Source organism: Perca fluviatilis, chromosome 18 (genome assembly GCF_010015445.1).
Source record: "Perca fluviatilis chromosome 18, GENO_Pfluv_1.0, whole genome shotgun sequence".
Classification (NCBI taxonomy): Eukaryota; Metazoa; Chordata; class Actinopteri; order Perciformes; family Percidae; genus Perca; species Perca fluviatilis.
Window position 1 is genome coordinate 27,267,377 of NC_053129.1, and position 23,316 is coordinate 27,290,692.

The 23,316-nt window shown below is 38.0% G+C and overlaps 1 protein-coding gene and 1 long non-coding RNA gene across 2 annotated transcripts in view; one reads left to right on the forward strand and one right to left on the reverse strand.

Annotated features, from left to right (window-relative positions):
* The window catches only part of LOC120547023 (exostosin-1), a 334,390-nt gene that overhangs the window by 194,407 nt on the left and 116,667 nt on the right, over positions 1–23,316 (forward strand). The gene's annotated exons all lie outside the window — the stretch shown is intronic.
* LOC120547026 lies at positions 18,232–20,466 on the reverse strand. Its single transcript, XR_005637017.1, has 4 exons — positions 20,318–20,466; positions 20,146–20,228; positions 18,645–18,672; positions 18,232–18,510 (listed from the first exon to the last, which is right to left on the reverse strand). It is a non-coding gene; the product is annotated as an uncharacterized LOC120547026 (long non-coding RNA).

The window sequence follows — 23,316 nt, forward strand, 5'->3', positions numbered from 1 at the left end:
ATGGCCTTTTACTTGTTGCCATTAAGATTTTTAAAGCGTATCTGACAGGTGAATTTAATATCATGACTGTATCCTTATTCTGTATATTCTGTATTCTGTAATCCTTTTCATCATGTCAAAGTGCAAAAAAAAATGTCAACTACTTTATACATAGGTGACAAATTCACATCATTTCCAAACTAATTTATTCATGTTTCCTTTAAATAAGAGAAGGGAAAATATGTTTTTGCATTACAGATTGCAGATTTATTTAACATTTTTAATCATTTTTGCACAATCCATTAGGTCAATGTCAAAATATTTTTAAGCAATGGCAATGAGGCATTATTTTTTTATGTTAATGAGCAAGAAGCATTATTCATCTAAAACAAAGTTTCAGAGTGGATTATTCAGATGGAACATCATAGAATCAGGCAAAAGCTCTCTCTCGGTCAAACACCAGTTGGTCCAGCTCTTGCTGTTCAGCCGCAGTGGGTGCCTTGGTGAGAAGACTGGTGGGTGGGGAGAAGATTTAGAGAGTTGATCAGCTCAAGAATATACAGAAGAGGATTAGGGCCACATGTGAAAAAATTTATTGCGTTTTGAGTTTAAAGTCAGAATTCTTTAAGCCCAGAATTCTGAATAAATTCAGGTTATTCTAAGGTTAAAGTCTGAATTCTGAGAAAACAGTCCGAATCCTGTCTTTAAACTCAGAACTCAAGTAAATTTTTTCACATGTGGCCCTTAATATAACAACTAAAGCAACAAGAGCAGTTGTGAATTATTATAAAAATATCCTCACCCATGGATCGCCTTGCCGACTAAATAAAACAAACAAGAGAAAATAAAACAAACAGTACATTATTCTCAATATTCTTTGTAATATATGCATTAAGTTATTAATCAGAAGACATTTTAAACATAAATTAAGTTATTCTGCATTCTCTTACATACAGTACTTACTTACTTACATATGGCTTTATAATAGTGCAAAAATCATAACTGAGTTCTGGTATTAATAATAAAGCAAAGTATAACAAGTAACAGCAATACCTTTCTTTAGAAAATATAATTTTTTTATGAAAAAACATTTTGAAAAAAGGCCAATTGATTTAATGACAGTACCGTGAAGGGCTCCATTTAAAAGCATCCCCCAAATACACTCCCCGGGTTCAGCCATGAGGACGACCAGCGACAACACAAGAAAGAGCGTGATGAACTTCATCCTGAAAAACCAAACACACCACAAATGTGTAGGCTTCCTATGTCATGGATTTTACAAAAGTGAAATTACTGTTTTAAATGCACTTATTTCAATGTACACTAATACTTCTCAGAGTAAGTGAATGAATTAAATACTTACTTCTTCTTTTTTTTTTTTTTACCACAAACTGAGTTCGAAAGTCAAAAAGCGGTTATCAAAGAGGCCTAACCAAGCAATGTAAGATACGTAGATACTGCCAATCTCTGTTGGTTGGTACATGGACACCTCCTTTTTATAGCGAGGGACAAATTCCCTTACTCATAACTCTAACTGATAAAGTGCCAATACCACAGTGCCAATACCACAGTGCCAATACCACAACATCGGTCAAGAAGGCACAACAAAGGCTTATTGTTTATGCAATGTTTTAAAAAACAGGAAGCAAAAAGAGACACTGAGCTCACTCCTTTAATTGCTTTTATTATTATTATTATTATTATTATTATTATTATTATTATTTGATTACATGGTTTAACATAACATGTTGGGATACAATGTGTATAAAAATGTGACTGTTGAATATTTTCTATATCTATGCAGGAATATCTACATATTTATGTACACTTCTTTCTGTATTTTGTTATTCCTTATCACCATGTAGTAAAGCATCAACATGCTACAAAAGTTCAACTAAGATAAAACCCATCTACCCAAACTCTCCCATAGGTGGTATATGACATTTACATCTTATGAATGTTAGGGCCATGAAACACAATTTACATTATTTCCATGCTAATTTATTCAGATTTTTCTTTTTAATTAGACAGGGAAAGAATGTTTTGCTGTATTACAATGCAGATTTATTCTAAATGACAATTTCCAATTAGGTCAATGTTAAAATATTTTCAAGCCATTGTTAGCCCAGTGAGTATATACTATATGTACTTTTTTAATGTTGAAGAGCAGGAAAAAATTCTAAGTCTAAAGATTCAGAGTGGCTCTTTCAGATGGACCGTCGTAGACTCGGGCAAAAGCTCTCTCTCGGTCAGGCCCACGTTCCAGCGCTTGCTGCTCTGTCATCCTGCGAACTCCCCCGCCGCAATAACTGGTGGGTGGACAGAGAATTGAGAGAGTTCAGCTCTAACTACAGTACTGTAACACAGCAAGAGCAGTTGTCAAATTATACTAGTAAGTCCTTATGGATGGGCTAAATAAAACAGAGGAGAAAATAATGATTTGGTCTAAATTCACAGGATGAAAAACACTATTACTGTATGACATTCTTTAGAGTAAATAATGCAAATAAGACATTGTAAGACCATTCATTAAAGTCCTCCTTCAGATGTTTTAAAGTATACAAACATACTCTGCTTGGAGTCATATTTGGTTTAACATGTTTTTCACACATAAAAAGTAAAAAAATAAATTCTGAAAAGGGCTGGAAGCACAGCTACAATTTCACCCTCATTGAGGAATTCTGAATCAGGCCTCACCCTATCCTCTACCGCTGCGTTTCCATGCGGTGACTACACTTCAGCATCTACCTTAGGTCGACCGGTAAACAAGCAGCGCACATAAGGATGGCTAGATTCAGTTATAGCTTGTTTATTTCATGTTTGAGCCCCATGTCAAGTTCACACAGGAGGTGGCAAGGCAGTTGCCAACTAGCAGACATTTGAAAATGAGATTTGGAAGTGTAGTTGGTATCTATTATTTGTTTATGATGTTTGTTAGCTTGTGAGCTTGTAACTGGCAGTGTCAGACAGCTACGATGATGTGTTTTTTTATTCTCTGTATTGACAATCCGCTCGGGGCTGGAGGTTTCAGGTTTCTTTGCTGGCTTTTACATATTAGATAATGGTTGGTTTACTGATAAGTGATACACAAGCATGCCTGGGATACGTTTGAATCTTTTCAGGGAAGTGTACAGACATCTCCCCCTTCAGTAGATCAATGTTTAAACACCTCTTTAGTGACAAACTTTGCACAGATACAAGTTAGTGAAGGGCAGACCTTTTGGGGGATGTAAACATAAGAAAAACACAATTTTGAGTGGAAGGGGACTTCTTTTACTAGGATGGTGAAGGCATGACCCGCTCTACTCTGCCTCTGATGGGCTTCCCCTTGTATTCTCACCCTAACCTATCTCATGCCTCATGCCTAAACCTAACCAATTGGTATCTAGCACTAGACAATCTAAGAAATTCATTGGTATCGACCATGTCTTGCCAGCTTTTTGGGAAGGGGTCTAAATAATACTCCAAAGTTTTGTTTTGTAAATTGTTGCGAGATAAAAAACTGGTATTGTCATTATCAAAGGAGTACCTTGACCTCTCACGTAAAGGTATCTAAATTAAAATGGGTTGTACCCACAAGTCTCCCCTTTACAGATATGCCCATTTATGTTAATGCTAATCTCCTGCAGATTTTATCATGCAGTATAAATGTGTTGTTTTTTGGCCTATCCAAAATGGTGTATTTGAATATTTCTGCATACTGGGTTTCCTAAATAGTCTTGGAAGTGCATGACTTGGGTTATGACTGGAAAGCTGAGACACTTGTAGATTCAATCAACCCAATTGTATTTGTGATGCTGTTAGTCCCCATAGTAACCATTTTACTTCACCTCACTGTATAAAGTGACATGTTGGTGATCTCTAGGATAATCACAGCCTCATAAGACTTTACAAACACAAGCTATAGACCCAGGGCATTTAGAGGATGTATGACTTTTCTAGGTATATTCATAATAACAGGGTTTCTGAGCGGTTTGTAAAACACAAGCGCTCGTCATCCAACTGGAGAAATATGCAGTTCTTGCAAATGTCAGAAGTTGTTGATACTAAATCAAAGCTTTTGACAATTTTTTTTTATCAATTCTTTTGTGGTAAAAATTGTTAAATTTAGCACCAAATCTGTGTAACATATGGTATCAACCCAAAGATTGCTGCAACAACTTATAAGACATTAGCATGAGAATGGCCATCATAAGGGTAAACAGAAAAAAGATACAGTATAGAGGGGCTGTTGTTAAATTCTACGATTGGTTTCCTTCAACAAGTCCTCCAAGATATTTGGACAAAAATTCAGCCATGTGGACGACCAGCGACACCACATGAAAGAGCGTGATACACTTGATCCGGAAAAACAAGAAGCAAACACACCACAAATGTTTGGCTTACCTGTGTCATGGATTTCATTTAAAAAAGTGAAATTGTTAAGATGCCCAACTCATAAATGAAAGAAGATGAGATACTTACTTTGTTTCACTGACTGAGGGTGAAAGTCAAAAAGCTGTTATCGAGGAGGGCTAATCGAGCAGTGTAAGATATAAAGGTAATGCCCATCTCCGTCTATTGATAGATACACGTCTCTTTTTATATTGAGGGTTACATTCCCTTACTCATTGTTTGTGCAGTGTTTTGAAATATACTACACCACTGGTACAATGGCACCAGTGCACCTACAGTCATGTAGGTGCAATGAACAGAGAAGATAATCCAAAAGATCTTTTCTTTTTTTTGTTCTTTTAGTTGAAGAGTGTTTCTGTTTTGTTTTTATTCAGCTTCGGTACATTTCTCTTTATTCTAAATCAGTAAAGGAGATAATGAGGTGAAGGCGACATGTGCATGCTTGGTTTAAAAAATAAAGAAAAAAAAGGGAAGTTATTTTTTGTAATTTGGCCCGCTTACCAACACAATCAGCAGCAGCTGCTGCAGCAGCAGCACTGGCTGTGAAACACATCTCTTCAACATGCATTCTTATTCTCTCAGTCAGATCTGAACCCAGGCTTGATACACTTACATTTAGATTCAGTGTGCCTAACTCTTTCCGAGGATATTGTTATATCACGACATCAGATGTCAAATAACTGTCTATTAATCTACTTCGCAATCATACGGAAATTTTCTAATTATAACTTCAGAACTTGAAAATGATTTCTTCAGTATCAAAGTTTTCCAAAGATAGTTGTTTATACATCCATGGTGACAATTTGCCAAAATGTAAACAAATAAAAAATGTTTTAACACCAGGCACAAGTCAAGTATTAACACTTTAGTTTTCTCCTGCTTGGGCTGTGCTTTGAATTGGCTCCGGTCATGTATCAATAACATGTGCTGTAGTACTGCCACTTCTGTATCTTCAGTACTGAAGGAAAATGAGTGAGCCAGGATGGTGTGTCTCTGACTTCCACTACCTCTGTGCTTACAATATTGTAGAGTAGTAAAGACAGTTAGTAAAACTGCCTAATAACTAAGTAGATATTTCTCCCAACTTAGCACCAGGGAGTCAGTACTGTAGGTATGACGTTTATCTCTTCATTTAAGGCTTGTTCAGGAAAGACACGTTGATTTAGCAGCTATGTATTCAGGGATCGCTTGGCGTCTCCTCACCTCTATATTTTTTAAATATATTGTTTATTCTCAAAAACACATTTAAAACACAAATAACACATTCATGTGAACATCATTTTTCTACATTTCAATCATTCCCCCATCCTGTTATCTCCAAATTCTTCCAAACACACAACAAAACACATTGCCTCAATTTTCATTTAGCACCTTACAGCAGGCATCTTCAACAGAGGGTCCGGGACCCCTATGGGGTCTTCAGGGTCAATGCAGGGGGGCCTCCAAATTATTTTTTAGTTTAGTTTTTTCAACCACAGAACCACAGGAAGGGCAGAAAAGGGCTCCATTCTCTAATGTTTTCTCACCTTTTTGACCAAGTGCATGAGTGATTAGACTCTCGTATTAGACAATAGTAAATCAAGCAAAAAGTCAGTTGACAGCTTCCTAATTGTGAGGATTTGCTGCTTTCTCAGTTTGTGTCACTGTAATTCAAATATGTATGTCCTATGTAAATGTAATAATTCCTGTAGTATGCATTGGTCTTGGTATTGATACAGAATTCAAAAAGACAACTGGAACTTTGACTTCCATATGGAGAGTCAGCCAAGCCTTTTTTCTTATAAAACATGTGTGTTCGTTTAACCAAAACTTCCCCTTTTTAACGAGGAGGAGACTCATGATTAAGTCGTCTGACTTGTCTGTTAAGTGAATATTGATCATCATGTCCAGATTAGGTCCGTGTAATGCTTATCTACGGTGGCCGGGAAGTGCAATGCAACATTACAAAGAATGAAACACTTTTACATTTTGGAAAACAAATTTACATTTTGGAAAACAAATTTACATTTTGGAAAACAAATTAACATTTTGGAAAACAAAATAACATTTTAGAAAACAAATTTACATTTTGGAAAACAAATTTACATTTTAGAAAACAAATTTACATTTTAGAAAACAAAATAACATTTTAGAAAACAAATTTACATTTTGGAAAACAAATTTACATTTTAGAAAACAAATTTACATTTTGGAAAACAAAATAACATTTTAGAAAACAAATTTACATTTTGGAAAACAAAATAACATTTTAGAAAACAAATTTACATTTTGGAAAACAAAATAACATTTTCGAAAACAAATTTACATTTTAGAAAACAAATTTACATTTTGGAAAACAAAATAACATTTTAGAAAACAAATTTACATTTTCGAAAACAAATTTACATTTTAGAAAACAAATTAACAAGATGCAAAACACTTTTACAAGTCCCGAAACAAATTTACAAATGACAGATTCTTCACGCGAAGGGAATGGTACCACATACCGGAAGTGATGAGGTGTTGTTGATGAGCGCGAGTCAATTTGTGTTGTTGTGAGTGAGTATATGGCGTGAATGAAGTTTATGGTGACTTACGTGTGGTCGGTGTTTGGAGTTTTTATATGCGCCGGACCTGACGGAAACACAGGGAACGTATCGACAGCGCCGGGCCGGATCGAAGCTACAGCGGGGGGCAGCTGAGTCCGTCTGCAGCTGCAGGACCAGGAGCTCACTGACCATTCCTGGGAGCCAAAACCGCGCCACAACGCAGAAGCCGGAGACCCGCCCGTATTGCTGGGCCCGCTGGAGGGAAGGGAAGCCCGGGAGAATCAGATCCAGGACTGAACGGGCCGGACTGTCACAGCCTGCTGAAGTTTAAATCACAGGTTTCCTAAAGGGAGTCTGGCGGGACTCGGACTGTGAACCGACGAAACACGACTTAAAGTCTCGTTAAATAAATAAATACATGCAGAAATAAATGAATCATTAGTGGGGGGAGTGAGCCTGGACATTTCAGTCTGTTTAAACTTCACTTTGAAGCAGAACCTCTTAGTTCAGAAGGGTGAAGTTTCCGTTTGTACTCATATCTGTGAACTGATTATAATAAATATTCTTTGTATTAACACATTAATTAGTCTCTTTGTCTTTTGTTTAAAAAAACTAGAACATCGCATGAGATTTTGACGATTTATAGTGATTTTATTTCCGTTAGACCTTTGCCTACATTGACGCTGATGCATTAAGGACGGCCCATAGACAGTATATAAGGCAGTGCCTCCCCTGTTCCAAGATGGCGGCTCTATTGACGCATTCGATCCATAACTGCCGTAGTCAAGGCGACATGTATACAAAACCTCATCACTTCCGGTATGTGGTACATTCCCTTTCCGTGAAGAATCTGTCATTTGTAAATTTGTTTCGGGACTGGTAAAAGTGTTTTGCATCTTGTTAATTTGTTTTCGAAAATGTAAATTTGTTTTCTAAAATGTTATTTTGTTTTCCAAAATGTAAATTTGTTTTCTAAAATGTAAATTTGTTTTCGAAAATGTTATTTTGTTTTCGAAAATGTAAATTTGTTTTCTAAAATGTTATTTTGTTTTCCAAAATGTAAATTTGTTTTCTAAAATGTTATTTTGTTTTCCAAAATGTAAATTTGTTTTCAAAAATGTAAATTTGTTTTCTAAAATGTAAATTTGTTTTCTAAAATGTTATTTTGTTTTCCAAAATGTAAATTTGTTTTCTAAAATGTTATTTTGTTTTCCAAAATGTAAATTTGTTTTCCAAAATGTTATTTTGTTTTCCAAAATGTAAAAGTGTTTCATTCTTTGTAATGTTGCATTGCACTTCCCGGCCACCGTACTTATCAGTTCAATTTTCTAAGCACAAACAGACATTTGGAAAAACAGAAAAATGGGTTCAAATATCAAATTTTTCATTTGTTTCCACCTTGACAAATTAAAAAATTGGATCTTTAACCTGTTTTTCCAATTTTCTGTTTTTATTCAGAGGATCAGAAATTTAGAAAATTACAAAATTGCATCTGGGCTCCAATTATTCAATACTGCAATGATATTCTCTCCCTCTTTCTGCCTAGCTCCGCCCCGCCCCCCACTCGAGCACAGCAGCCAGACCTAAAGACAGAATGAGAATGGATGACGTGTTGGAAGTCAAATATGCAAAAACATTCAGCGTTCACCGAGAGGTGAAACCCTTGTCAATATCCAGCACATACTTGAATCAAGATCGCCTAGTGTCTATATTTAAAGTGTCATCCTCCGCCCATACACAGGACCACTTGGAGGCAGAGTGGCGGAGAGTTGGGACTTTTCCTGGTGGGCCGGTAGTGTTTCGAGGCCCGGTCTGATACAAGTTATAGCCTACATTGTAAGTTCTTATAGCAACACCATCCGCTGCCGGCGCTGCTGCCGGCGCTGCTGCCGGCGCTGCTGCCGGCGCTGCTGCCGGCGCTGCTGCCGGCGCTGCTGCCCGTGCTGCTGCCCGCGCTGCTGCCCGCGCTGCTGCCCGCGCTGGTCAAACTGTGTGGCGGGCCGCAGCAGCCTCTTATTTCAATAATGTCTAATGATGGAAAGCCAAAAAAGGAAAGCGAAAGGTGGCGCTGTGATGGTCAGACTCAAAAGAAAAACAAACATACATTTCATCTGGAGTGTCTCACCAATCCACAAACTGTAAAATAGCATGACTTCAGTTTCTTGTTGTCTGCCTAGAAAGAAAACATGGGATTATACAAGCCATGTATGCAAGTATGTTTAGTGTTGGGTATCGAACTTTTAAGGGTACCGACCAAATTACGTTGGTGCTACCGAGTACAGAGTCACGTTAAATCATCGTTGAAACAGTACCTCGATAGAGAAAGTGATAGAGCGCCAGACTAATCTCACCCCCGCAGCTTGTTCAAGTCACAGTGAGTCAGGACAGTGGCGAGACAAAAGTTTGTGGTTACACCCAGTGTTGGTCATCTTACTTTAAAAAAGTAATTAGTTACAGTTACAAATTACTTCTCCCAAAAAGTAATTGAGTTAGTAACTCAGTGTTGTTTAGGGTCTGTCAGACATCACTACACTCTCAGATGCATGTTACTTGTGTACTCAGTGTGTGCTTCTTTTATTATTTCCCTTTTATAATGAATCATCAAAATGTATTACATGTCGTCACCTAGCATCTCACCGGGTAGAGAGCGTACCAATAAGGATGAGTCCTTACCGCAGAGGCCAGGGTTTGAGTCTGGCCCGGACCCTTTGCTGCATCTCAATTCCTATCTATCCCTTTTTTCTCTTTGACTATGTTACTGTCACAATGAAGCAGGAATGCCTAAAATTGTAAGTCAATTGAACGTTTGTCCAGCTGATCTTGCAGCTCTTGCTGATCTTCCACCCCACCTTTCACGATTCTGCTATGGAACATAACATTGTGAGAAGAGAAGAAGTTGAATAAGCAGTAGTGTTTGTATTCATATTATGATATTGGTATAATAGTATTATTGATATACAGTGGTCCTTACCCACGCATCCCATTCACCAAATGGCGGCCTAAATAAAACAGACAAGGAAAAAGATGATTACATTACATCTGAACTCTTTACTTCATGTCACACATCACTGGATTTTCCACTGCTGCGTTCTGGCTGCGTCGCAGTTTTGGGTAACACTTTACAATAAGGTACACAAAAAAATAGGTAGTTAATGATTAGTTACTGTTTTTCAGAATGGTAGTTACTGTTTTTTGAATGAGTAACGAATGATTAGTTACTGTTTTTCAGAATGGTAGTTACTATTTTTGAATGAGTAATGAATCATTCGTTACTCTTTCAAAAAATAGTAACTACCATTCTGAAAAACAGTAACTACCATTCTGAAAAACAGCAACTAATCATTCGTTACTCATTAAAAAAACAGTAACTACAATTCTGAAAAACCATAACTAATCATTCTTTACTCTTTCTAAAAAAAGTAACTACCATTCTGAAAAACAGTAACTAATCATTCGTTACTCTTTCAAAAACAGTAGCTAATCATTAACTAGCTATTTTTGGTGTACCTTATTGTAAAGTGTTACCCAGTTTTGTTCTGTCCTCCGCCCTGCACCATAGCACACTGGGAGCGTCTTAGAAGCGGAGCATCTTTCCTGCCTGATTTGCAGATTTTATTGTTTCTACAAGTAATTGGAAGAATAATTGTGTGTTTATTAAGCTAGTATCTACCTTCCACTCTAAGCACTCCTGAAATTAAACTCCATGCCCTCTCTTTTCTGGTGTTGTCCTTATAAACAGGCTCTATGGTGTCTTGTTATGTTTTTCCACCTCCAGACAAATCTCTCATTGTCTATGGTGTTGTAGAGGAGACATATTCAATATTAGGGAATTTTTGGTAAATTGACTGGATACTCTCGCTGTTTGAACACCCCGCGACTCGTGTGAAAATAGACCTGCCGCGTATTTTTCGTGGCGCGTAGTGCCGCTTAACAAACGCTTTTGGGACGCACCCGGTGGAAAGTAGGGGTAAGAGTATCACAACTGCATTACTGTTTGAAGTAAAGCACAATCAGAGTAATACATTCATTATGAACACACTGTATATTAAAGGGTTAACACCTTCATGGCATAATATCTTTTATTGAGTTATTTTAAGTATAACTTATTGTTATTAGCAAGCTTTTCTAGATATTTGATGTAATTTACCAATCCATTTCCAGAAACACTCTCCAGGTTCAGCCATGAGAAGGACCATGGACAACACAAGAAAGACCGCAATACACTTCATCCTGAAATAAGAAAAAATGCTAATGGTCGAATTGGTTTGCAGTTGCAGTTTATTTGTAAATTAGGTTGAAATATTAAATATTTACCTTTCCGCTGACTCAAAATCAAAGACAAAAGGCTTCTCTCGAACGGAGCGGTCAGAGATTCACAGGTTATGTAAATATCTGTACCTAACGATTCCTGGCACTTACTTTTATACATGCAGGAAGACATTCATGTAGTAATTGTGTAATATAAAGCAGTAATGCAGGGGGTGGGGTTATCTTTGCATTTCTACCACAAAACCAATGTCATGGCATGGTGTATGAGTGGTTAGACTCTCGTATTGGACAATAGTAAATTAAGCAAGAAGTCAGTTGACAGCTTCTTAATTATGAGGATTTGCTGCTTTCTTTGTTTTGTATCACGCATAATTCAAAATATTTGGTCTCTTTCGACTGGTGGGACAAAACAAGTAGTATCAGCACGTCATCTTTGGCTCTGTGAAATGTTGATGTTTTTTTTTCCTCCGACTGTTGGGTTTATTAACCAAATAATGATTAATAATGAAAAGGAATGTTAGTTGTAGTTAACTCCTTCCTGGGTGGGTGTGATGTGCTGTAGGAATACTCTCTTCATCTGTTACAAGCACACCAATATTCCACTATTATTCCAAATACGACAATATTCCAAATTTGATACAGGTCACGTAAACAGCATATTCCGGTTGGATATTCCGAATAAGGCCTTTTTCCGAATATAGCTTTTTTTCCGATTAAGAAATGTGGGATATTCTGGTATTATTCAGGTTTTAGAGGTATTCTTTGGAAATGTATACAGCGCATTTGGAATATGCATCTCAGTCGGGAGTTTTACTGCAGTTTACGCCCAGTTTACGGCGTCTTGCCTGTTTACGGCTTATGGTCAGCTCTGTGCGTTGCTATGGTTGCTATACACAAACCAACCAACCAACAGTTTGCAAGGCTGCAGACACGATAAGGAGGAGAAACACAGCTACATTAAACATTATCAAAGACTTGGATATCAATAGGTTTTTTCATATGCGCACACATCGCCATGCCAACCTTTTCAAAAAGCTGGTTGAAGGAATGAAAGAGGGACGCTGTGTTCGCACAGTCCAACATGTCAGCCACCGCTGGAAAACTTGGAAAAAAACAAATTTTGCACGGCTACATGTAAACGAGAATATTAGTGAAACATTCACTTTCATTAGCCATGTAAACAGATTATGCGTGTTATCGCGAGAACGTGCCGTGCTATCGCGAGAACAACATTGGGTTTAGGAAAAGAACATTGGGAAAGGCTTTAGTAGCACAAATGAAGCTCAGCGCAAATTCTTTCAGGAAGACGTCATTACCCCAATCACTTCTTCATTCTTAAATCAAATCAGCTGTTCAAGAAGTGACGTGTCAGTTAAACCAATCAGACTCGACCACGAGATTCAAGGGCCAATCACAGCCTTACAACTCTGCTTTAAATCTGTTATCTCCTTGTGCTGTCAGCTGTCATTTCAGGCAAAGCGCTCGTCCCTCCTCATCCCCTGCCTCCTCCGGTAGTTGTGTTTATCCCGGCTGACCGCTCCGTTGCCTCTTCGGTCCGGTCTCTGGTCTCTTCACCGCCGCCACCAGTGTCTGGACTCCATCGGGGGTTATGTTCCTATTCCCTACCCCTTTAAGAAGATTAATTCGATGGAGTCCAATCTCCAAAAGACTTTGTACATTCAATATCATACAGTTGTACAATAAATATTTTTGCATATCTGCAAACGAAGTCTCCGATTGAAATGAACGTCAAAAACAAAAAAACACGATGGGGACCAACGTCACACGCTTAGGAAAACAATAAACTGTTAGGAAAGAAACATTGGGGAAGGCTTAAAAAAAAAATAACAGTTTATAAATGCCACACGCGGGACGCAATCCCAGCTCTCCTGGGTGAAAGTCCTGTGTTTTACCCATCCGCCAACCCAAACAACCTCTCTCTGTGGACTTCAGTCCTTTCATACTACTCGCTACGTCGCTAATTCACACGTAATGTAGGTCAATGGAGGCCAAACGGTGTTCATAAACATGCTAAAAAGCGATTAAGCTTCTTGATAACACGCCAAAATGGCATACGAATTGGTGTGTCATACATATGCCACTTTATGAGATCAGTCTGTCCAAGTAAATATTGATCATCATGGCCAGATTAGCCTTCTAAGGGGATTGCAGCGCAAAAATTAACTCCTCAGCCCCTGGTAACCTGTTTGTACCTACTTATTCTTTGCATTGTGTTTGGTATTACTATCCTAGATCAAAACTCAGGGATGCAGGTATTTCTGTGACTTGACATGGACATATCATGAAAAACTTGCTTTTTCAACAAACAGTTTCATCTGGAGTGTCTCACCAATCTACAAACTTTAAAATAGGATGACTTCAGTTTCTTGTTGTCTGCCTAGAAAGAAAACATGGGATTGAACAAGCCATGTATGCAAGTACGTTTAGTGTTGGGTATCGAACTCTGTGCTTTTAAGGGTACCGACCAAATTATGTTGGTGCTACCGAGTACAGATTCACGTTAAATCATCGGTGAAAGAGTACCTTGATAGACAAAGTGATAGAGCGCCAGACTAATCTCACCCCAGCAGCTTGTTCAAGTCACAGTGAGTCAGGACAGTGGCGAGACAAAAGTTTGTGGTTACACCTTTCAAAACAACACAGACAATGCTTGCTGCAATAGGATATCACATGTGCTTCCTCCGAAACACATGTGACCATCTTCCCCCGCTATGCCCTGTTGACAAGCCATCACTGTCGTCAGGTAAGCACCACAAACATAATGTGTGTGAATGTGCTATGGCCTTTATGTTTTAACTATGGTGGCTGACCACAGCAAACTACAATGACCAAAAACACTTCCATTTGAAGAAATGTGCTGCAAATACAGAAACGGCGCAAAGTAAAAAAAACACAAACCACAAAAAGACATGCAACAGAAAAACGCTGCATATCCAGTTAACCAAATGCACATTCTTCAGGCTATCCAAACGTACAACAGGACATGGGAGATGGCATTACGTTGCATTTATTAAGGGCTTGATTTGCGTGCGTGCGTTCGTTCGTGCAAGCGTGGGTCTGTGTGTGCGTGCGGGGCAATGACAATGCAAAGTCCTTGCCGTATCAATGTTAACAGCTTGATTATTATTTTTTGCCACTTATAGGAACTAGCTATGAGAAAGTCAGACAAGAGAAATAAGGAAATGGTTGTTAGAGTTCTTTCTGGCCATTAAAAATGGCCAGTCATTGGTTCAGTTTACTTAGGTTGAAGCCGTGATTAAAAACAATAAGCAGGCCCTAAGTTAAACCTTTCTGCTGACCACATTTGCAGCATCTAAACTAACCAAATACAGCATATTGAGAGAGACATTTTCAAGTAAAAACTCTACGTGGCTCTACATGACCACACAAGGATCAATTCATTTGTGTGAAGACCTGAACAGTTAGATGTGACCAAAGATCGTCTATAACCGTTCTAAACCATTCTACAGAGAAGAATGGCATTACTGTTTTGACCTTTTTTGAAGAAATGTAAATAGTTTATCCACTATATAATTTATTTTTGTACTGGATGACTCCAAATGTATAAGAGAACTGTTTTAGACAACACAAATGCTGGTGTAGCATTGCTGTGTGTGTGATATCAATAAATATGACATAATTATTTTGAGAATTGGCATAAGTGAATGTTATGAGGGAAAAGCGTCTGGACTTTTTTTTTATTTGGTCAACTGTATAAGTTATAATGTTTATTTTTTCACTGTTTGACTCCCAAGACATATGAGAACTGTTTTAGACAGGAGATTGGCTTAGCTTTTATTGCTGTGTGTATGATACCAATACATATCTGTGAGATTCAATTTCCTTTTATTTATTTGTTTGTCTTTATGGTCCCACAACCTTGTTCCATTCAAGTGACCTCACTGCAGCACAAATATTCTAATAGCCCAGTTTGTCCTGAACAACATGATGTTTATAGATTGACTCTGCACAACAGGGTTAATGTTTTACATGCTTTTTTTTTTTTTAAATAAAACCAGACTGACAATCAGTTCTCAAAAATACTCTAGGGTGGATAGGGTTAATACAGCATGATGTTAATTTAAAAATGTGGTCCTATTTATTGTTATATAGACAATAAAGCAGGGGATGCTTTAGGGGCGTGGCTACACATTGACTTGGCAATCATGCCAAAGTTAACATCATCAAAGTTAATTGGAACACTTGGTAGCCTAGAAATTGGTCAGCATTCTGCCACCCAAGCATGCTCGCTACCAGCATCTCGTAAAAAATGTACCTGTCAATTATAAGAATATACAATGCCAGTATTAATTTTATTAGCTGCATTTGAGACACAGATCTTTGAAAACGGGTCAAATTTGACCCGAGGACCACACAAGGGTTAAGCACCTGTAAATTATAGATATCCAAACTAATTTTTCCAGCTGCATCCGACCCATTCAAACTGTTTCACCCATATTCCGGACATGTGCATACAAACCCATACAAACGCATGTTCACACGCAACACAGTTATCTTTAACAAGCGGCAAGAACAAAATCAATAATGTCAGTTGTATTTCATTCTTACTTTTGTCAGGCGGCTTTGTTTCAAGATCTCTTGAGGGACATTTTAAGCATTTTTGGGGGTCCTCTGGAAGCCACGGGGCAGCCGATACGCTTCTAAAGTGTAGAGCTGTCAACAGCATTGTTTAGGATTATGGAGGAGATGCATGTTACTTGTGTACTCAGTGTGTGCTCCTTTTCTTATTTCCCTTGTTTTTTTATTATATTTTATAATGAATCATCAAAATGTATTACATGTCGTCACCTAACATCTCACCGGGTAGAGAGCGTACCAATAAGGATGAGTCCTTACCGCAGAGGCCAGGGTTTGTGTCTGGCCCGGACCCTTTGCTGCATCTCAATCCCTATTTTTATTTATTTATTGAATTTGTTTATTTGTCAGGGACAATGTACAAAATACATTAATCTTACGAAAAGATGTTTTGTGCCAGAGTTAGCTAATGCTAGTTTCCATCTGCAGTCCCCGGGCAGGTGCACTCAACATTAAAACAATATATTACAAATAACTGTCAATAGTACTAACAAATACATGCAAGATTACACTAATCAGATGTTTAAATAAAAAACTAATCAAAAAACCATCACAGCCTAAAATATATACAACATAGTCAAAAACATTTACTTCAATATTACATTTGTAAACTTTTAAGTGTGCTGATGCTCACACAGCTGGTTATCGAGGATGTATTTCTTTAAGTTTTGAGATAAATTATTCAAATCTACAGACAACTTTAGACTGCCTGGGAGTCGATTCCATTGTTTAATGGTTTTAAATGAAAAGGCTGTCTTGGCAAAGGCAGAGGATCTTTTCAGGATAGCACAATTTCTGTGAGCAGTGGAGCGCAATGTTCTGTTCGTATGTTCAGAATAAAGTTCTACGAATTTTTTCATTGATGGTGGAGCAATATTACTAACACTTTTGAAAACTGTTCTTAAGTTTGTATATCTAATTAGGGAATCAAAACTTAATATTTTATATTTACTGAGAATATTGCAATGATGATAGCGAAGGGCTTTTCTATCAAGCACTTTTAACGCTTGATTATAGACCGATCTGAGGGATTTGAGTGTAGTCTCGTTGGCCTGCGACCAACAGGACAAACAGTAGGTGATGTGTGGTGAGATCATGGCATTAAAATACATGAAAGATTCTTCAATTGTCAAACTATTCCTAATATGTCTAAAAACAGAGATATTATATTTAATAGAGTTGCACATTCTTTTAATATGTTTTTTAAAACTTAGAGTTTGGTCCAGATGGACACCTAGATATTTAATCTCTGTGACAATGTTAATTTTTTGTCCATTAAAATAAATGTTAGGCATATCTTTAACTTTGTTGGACTTAGCAAAATACATTCCAACAGTTTTTTCAATGTTTAGTGTTAAGCAAGAAGATTTAAGCCAATTACTTATTTTGTCCATGGCTGAGGACAATTTAGTAGCTATCTATCCCTTTTTTCTCTTTGACTATGTTACTGTCACATTGACTGCATTTAGTTTGTAGCTTTCCGATAGTTCAGAGTTAGAAACAACAGGTCTAGGTGTTGTGTTATAATATAAGTGATGTTCTGATGTAGATATCTGTGCCCACTGATTGGTAGATTCAGATAATTATTGTTTAAGTTTTATTACGGGGAGAGCAAACATAGACTAATAGAATTTGGGAGAGATAGATTCAGTAGTTCATCTATTCTTAACCTAAAAACCAGAGTTTGTTCACACCAAGGGGGGTAAGCTTCGCTTCAGAACTCGAACCTCCTATGGCGCCATTTTGATGCTACAAAGCGATCACCACCCGTTAGCATTCCACTGACTGCCATTCATTTTGACGTCACTTTGACAGCGAATAACTTAACATCTGAAGCGTTTCAAGACTCTATTTGTCCATTGTTTATTTCTAAAGAAACACAGCAATGTATAAAAGGCTCCATTACCTTGTACCTCACGTTATGGCTCCGTAGCAGACGCTTTTGTAAAAATAGGCGCCACCGGGTCAGTCACATAGTAGAGGAATTACCGTATAGTACAGGAGAAGCTCACAGGCAGTTTGGACTTACATGAGCTGTTTAGGTTTAATTACTAATGTTAACTAGCATTTTAGTTAGCAACAATTAGCCTGTGCCTATGTTATCTCCTTACATATACCTACGCTCTCCGTCTCTGTAAGATTGGGAATGATTGAGATTTCTCTTGGCACAGCTACCAGAAGACTTACAACTTTCAGGCAGCTTGCTCACGTCACATTTACGTTGTCTCTCTCAGTTGGAGGCTGCGCAGTAAAGCAAGAGATCACCGGAAAAGTGCTTCTAATATCCTTCACTGGTCTCCGTCCAGAGCAACAGGATCTGTTGGTCCATTCTTATATACTGTCTGTGGTTCACACAGGGCTCTCTCTTTCCATTACTTCCTTATATCTGATAACTCTTATACATTTTGCATGAAAATTCAATATTCAAATAAGACAATAGAAAAATATTTTATGTTTTTTAATGCAAGTTTATTCAGAAGGGCCGACATTCTACCAAATGAATTGATGTTGATCAAAAAGATTGCTGCATATACATATTGATATACTTTTCTTTCTCATAGTATGTGAAAGAGCAAGAAGCAGAATTTATTTTCATCCAGAACATAACTTTAGAATGGTCCCATCAGTTTAGTGAAAACTAGGGGGGCCCGGGGGTGGGGGGCCTGGGTTGTAGTCAATTGAACGTTTGTCCAGCTGATCTTCCGCCCCACCTTTAATGATTCTGGTGGAGGGAGAGAAGATTCAGCAGCAGAACATAACATTGTGAGAAGAGAAGAAGTTGAATAAGTAGTAGGGTTTGTATTCATATTATGATATATTGGTATGATTGTATTATTGATATACAGTGTTTCTTACCCACTGATCCCATTCACCACATGGCCGGCTAAATAAAACAGACAAGGAAAAAGATGATTACGTTACATCTGAACTCTTTACTTCATGTCACACATCACTGGATTTTCCACTGCTGCGTTCTTGGCTGTGTCGCAGTTTTGGGTAACACTTTACAATAAGGTACACAAAAAAATAGGTAGTTAATGATTAGTTACTGTTTTTTCATAATGGTAGTTACTGTTTTTTGAATGAGTAACGAATGGTTAGTTACTGTTTTTCAGAATGGTAGTTACTGTATTTTGAATGAGTAGAGAATGATTAGTTACTGTTTTTCAAAATGGTAGTTACTGTATTTTGAATGAGTAACAAATGGTAAGGTACTTTTTTCAGAATGGTAGTTTCTGTTTTTTTCAATGCGTAACGAATGATTAGTTACTGTTTTTCGGAATGGTAGTTACTGTTTTTCAGAATGGTTTTTCAGAATGGTTTTCAAAAAACTACCATTCTGAAAAACAGTAACTAACCATTCGTTACTCATTCAAAAAACAGTAACTACCATTCTGAAAAACGGTAACTACAGTTCTGAAAAACATTAACTAATCATTTGTTACTCAGACAATAAACAGTAACTACCATTCTGAAAAACAGTAACTAATCATTCTTTACTCTTTCTAAAAACAGTAACTACGCTTCTGAAAAGCAATACCTAATCGTTCGTTACTTTTTCAAAAAACAGTAACTACCATTCTGAAAAACCATAACTAATCATTTTTTAATCTTTCTGAAAAAACAGTAACTACCGTTCTGAAAAACAGTAACTAATCATTCGTTACTCTTTCAAAAACAGTAGCTAATCATTAACTAGCTATTTTTGGTGTACCTTATTGTAAATTGTTACCCAGTTTTGTTCTGTCCTCCGCCCCGCACCATAGCACACTGGGAGCGTCTTAGAAGTGGAGCATCTTTCCTGCCTGATTCACAGATTTTATTGTTTCTACAAATAATTGGAAGAATAATTGTGTGTTTATTAAGCTAGTATCTACCTTCCACTCTAAGCACTCCTGCAATTAAACTCCATGTCCTCTCTTTTCTGGTGTTGTCCTTATAAACAGGCTCTATGGTGTCTTGTTATGTTTTTCCACCTCCAGACAAATCTCTCATTGTCTATGGTGTTGTAGAGGAGACATATTCAATATTAGGGGGTGTCTTTTGGTAAATTGACTGGATACTCTCGCTGTTTGAACACCCCGCGACTCGTGTGAAAATAGACCTGCCGCGTATTTTTCGTGGCGCGTAGTGCCGCTTCAAAACGCTTCTGGGACGCACCCGGTGGAAAGTAGGGGTAAGAGTATCACAACCTCATTACAGTTTGAAGTAAAGCACAATCAGAGTAATACATTCATTATGAACACAGTGTATATTAAAGGGTTAACACCTTCATGGCACAATATCTTTTATTGAGTTATTTTAAGTATAACTTATTGTTATTAGCAAGCTTTTCTAGATATTTGATGTAATTTACCAATCCATTTCCAGAAACACTCTCCAGGTTCAGCCATGAGAAGGACCATGGACAACACAAGAAAGACCGCAATACACTTCATCCTGAAATAAGAAAAAATGCTAATGGTCGAATTGGTTTGCAGTTGCAGTTTATGTGTAAAGTAAATTAGGTTGAAATATTAAATATTTACCTTTCCGCTGACTCAAAATCAAAGACAAAAGGCTTCTCTCGAACGGAGCGGTCAGAGATTCACAGGTTATGTAAATATCTGTACCTAACGATTCCTGGCACTTACTTTTATACATGCAGGAAGACATTCATGTAGTAATTGTGTAATATAAAGCAGTAATGCAGGGGGTGGGGTTATCTTTGCATTTCTACCACAAAACCAATGTCATGGCATGGTGTATGAGTGGTTAGACTCTCGTATTGGACAATAGTAAATTAAGCAAGAAGTCAGTTGACAGCTTCTTAATTATGAGGATTTGCTGCTTTCTTTGTTTTGTATCACGATAATTCAAAATATTTGGTCTTTGCTCGACTGGTGGGACAAAACAAGCAGTATCAGCACGTCATCTTTGGCTCTGTGAAATGTTGATGTTTTTTTTTTTCTGTCGACTGTTGGGTTTATTAACCAAATAATGATTAATAATGAAAAGGAATGTTAGTTGTAGTTAACTCCTTCCTGGGTGGGTGTGATGTGCTGTAGGAATACTCTCTTCATCTGTTTCAAGCACACCAATATTCCACTATTATTCCAAATACGACAATATTCCAAATTTGATACAGGTCACGTAAACAGCATATTCCGGTTGGATATTCCGAATAAGGCCTTTTTCCGAATATAGCTTTTTTTCCGATTAAGAAATGTGGGATATTCTGGTATTATTCAGGTTTTAGAGGTATTCTTTGGAAATGTATACAGCGCATTTGGAATATGCATCTCAGTCGGGAGTTTTACTGCAGTTTACGCCCAGTTTACGGCGTCTTGCCTGTTTACAGCTTATGGTCAGCTCTGTGCGTTGCTATGGTTGCTATACACAAACCAACCAACCAACAGTTTGCAAGGCTGCAGACACGATAAGGAGGAGAAGCACAGCTACATTAAACATTATCAAAGACTTGGATATCAACAGGTTTTTTCATATGCGCACACATCGCCATGCCAACCTTTTCAAAAAGCTGGTTGAAGGAATGAAAGAGGGACGCTGTGTTCGCACAGTCCAACATGTCAGCCACCGCTGGAAAACTTGGAAAAAAAAATTTTTTCACGGCTACATGTAAACGAGAATATTAGTGAAACATTCACTTTCATTAGCCATGTAAACAGATTATGCGTGTTATCGCGAGAACGTGCCGTGCTATCGCGAGAACAACATTGGGTTTAGGAAAAGAACATTGGGAAAGGCTTTAGTAGCACAAATGAAGCTCAGCGCAAATTCTTTCAGGAAGACGTCATTACCCCAATCACTTCTTCATTCTTAAATCAAATCAGCTGTTCAAGAAGTGACGTGTCAGTTAAACCAATCAGACTCGACCACGAGATTCAAGGGCCAATCACAGCCTTACAACTCTGCTTTAAATCTGTTATCTCCTTGTGCTGTCAGCTGTCATTTCAGGCAAAGGCTTCGTCCCTCCTCATCCCCTGCCTCCTCCGGTAGTTGTGTTTATCCCCGCTGACCGCTCCGTTGCCTCTTCGGTCCGGGTCTCTGGTCTCTTCACCGCCCACCAGTGTCTGGACTCCATCGGGGTTATGTTCCTATTCCCTACCCCTTTAAGAAGATTAATTCGATGGAGTCCAATCTCCAAAAGACTTTGTACATTCAATATCATACAGTTGTACAATAAATATTTTTGCATATCTGCAAACGAACGATTGAAATGAACGTCAAAAACAAAAAAACACGATGGGGACCAACGTCACACGCTTAGGAAAACAATAAACTGTTAGGAAAGAAACATTGGGGAAGGCTAAAAAAAATAACAGTTTATAAATGCCACACGGACGGGGCCAATCCCAGCTCTCCTGGGTGAAAGTCCTGTGTTTTACCCATCCGCCAACCCAAACAACCTCTCTCTGTGGACTTCAGTCCTTTCATACTACTCGCTACGTCGCTAATTCACACGTAATGTAGGTCAATGGAGGCCAAACGGTGTTCATAAACATGCTAAAAAGCGATTAAGCTTCTTGATAACACGCCAAAATGGCATACGAATTGGTGTGTCATACATATGCCACTTTATGAGATCAGTCTGTCCAAGTAAATATTGATCATCATGGCCAGATTAGCCTTCTAAGGGGATTGCAGCGCAAAAATTAACTCCTCAGCCCCTGGTAACCTGTTTGTACCTACTTATTCTTTGCATTGTGTTTTGGTATTACTATCCTAGATCAAAACTCAGGGATGCAGGTATTTCTGTGACTTGACATGGACATATCATGAAAAACTTGCTTTTCAACAAAACAGTTTCATCTGGAGTGTCTCACCAATCTACAAACTTTAAAATAGGATGACTTCAGTTTCTTGTTGTCTGCCTAGAAAGAAAACATGTGGATTGAACAAGCCATGTATGCAAGTACGTTTAGTGTTGGGTATCGAACTCTGTGCTTTTAAGGGTACCGACCAAATTATGTTGGTGCTACCGGTACAGATTCACGTTAAATCATCGGTGAAAGAGTACCTTGATAGACAAAGTGATAGAGCGCCAGACTAATCTCACCCCAGCAGCTTGTTCAAGTCACAGTGAGTCAGGACAGTGGCGAGACAAAAGTTTGTGGTTACACCTTTCAAAACAACACAGACAATGCTTGCTGCAATGGGATATCACATGTGCTTCCTCCGAAACACAGCGTGACCATCTTCCCCGCTATGCCCTGTTGACAAACCATCACTGTCGTCAGGTAATCGCACCACCCAAACATAATGTGTGTGAATGTGCTATGGCCTTTATGTTTTAACTATGGTGGCTGACCACAGCAAACTACAATGACCAAAAACACTTCCATTTGAAGAAATGTGCTGCAAATACAGAAACGGGCGAAAGTAAAAAACACAAACCACAAAAAGACAGCGCAACAAAAAACGCTGCATATCCAGTTAACCAAATGCACATTCTTCAGGCTATCCAAACGTACAACAGGACATGGGAGATGGCATTACGTTGCATTTATTAAGGGCTTGATTTGCG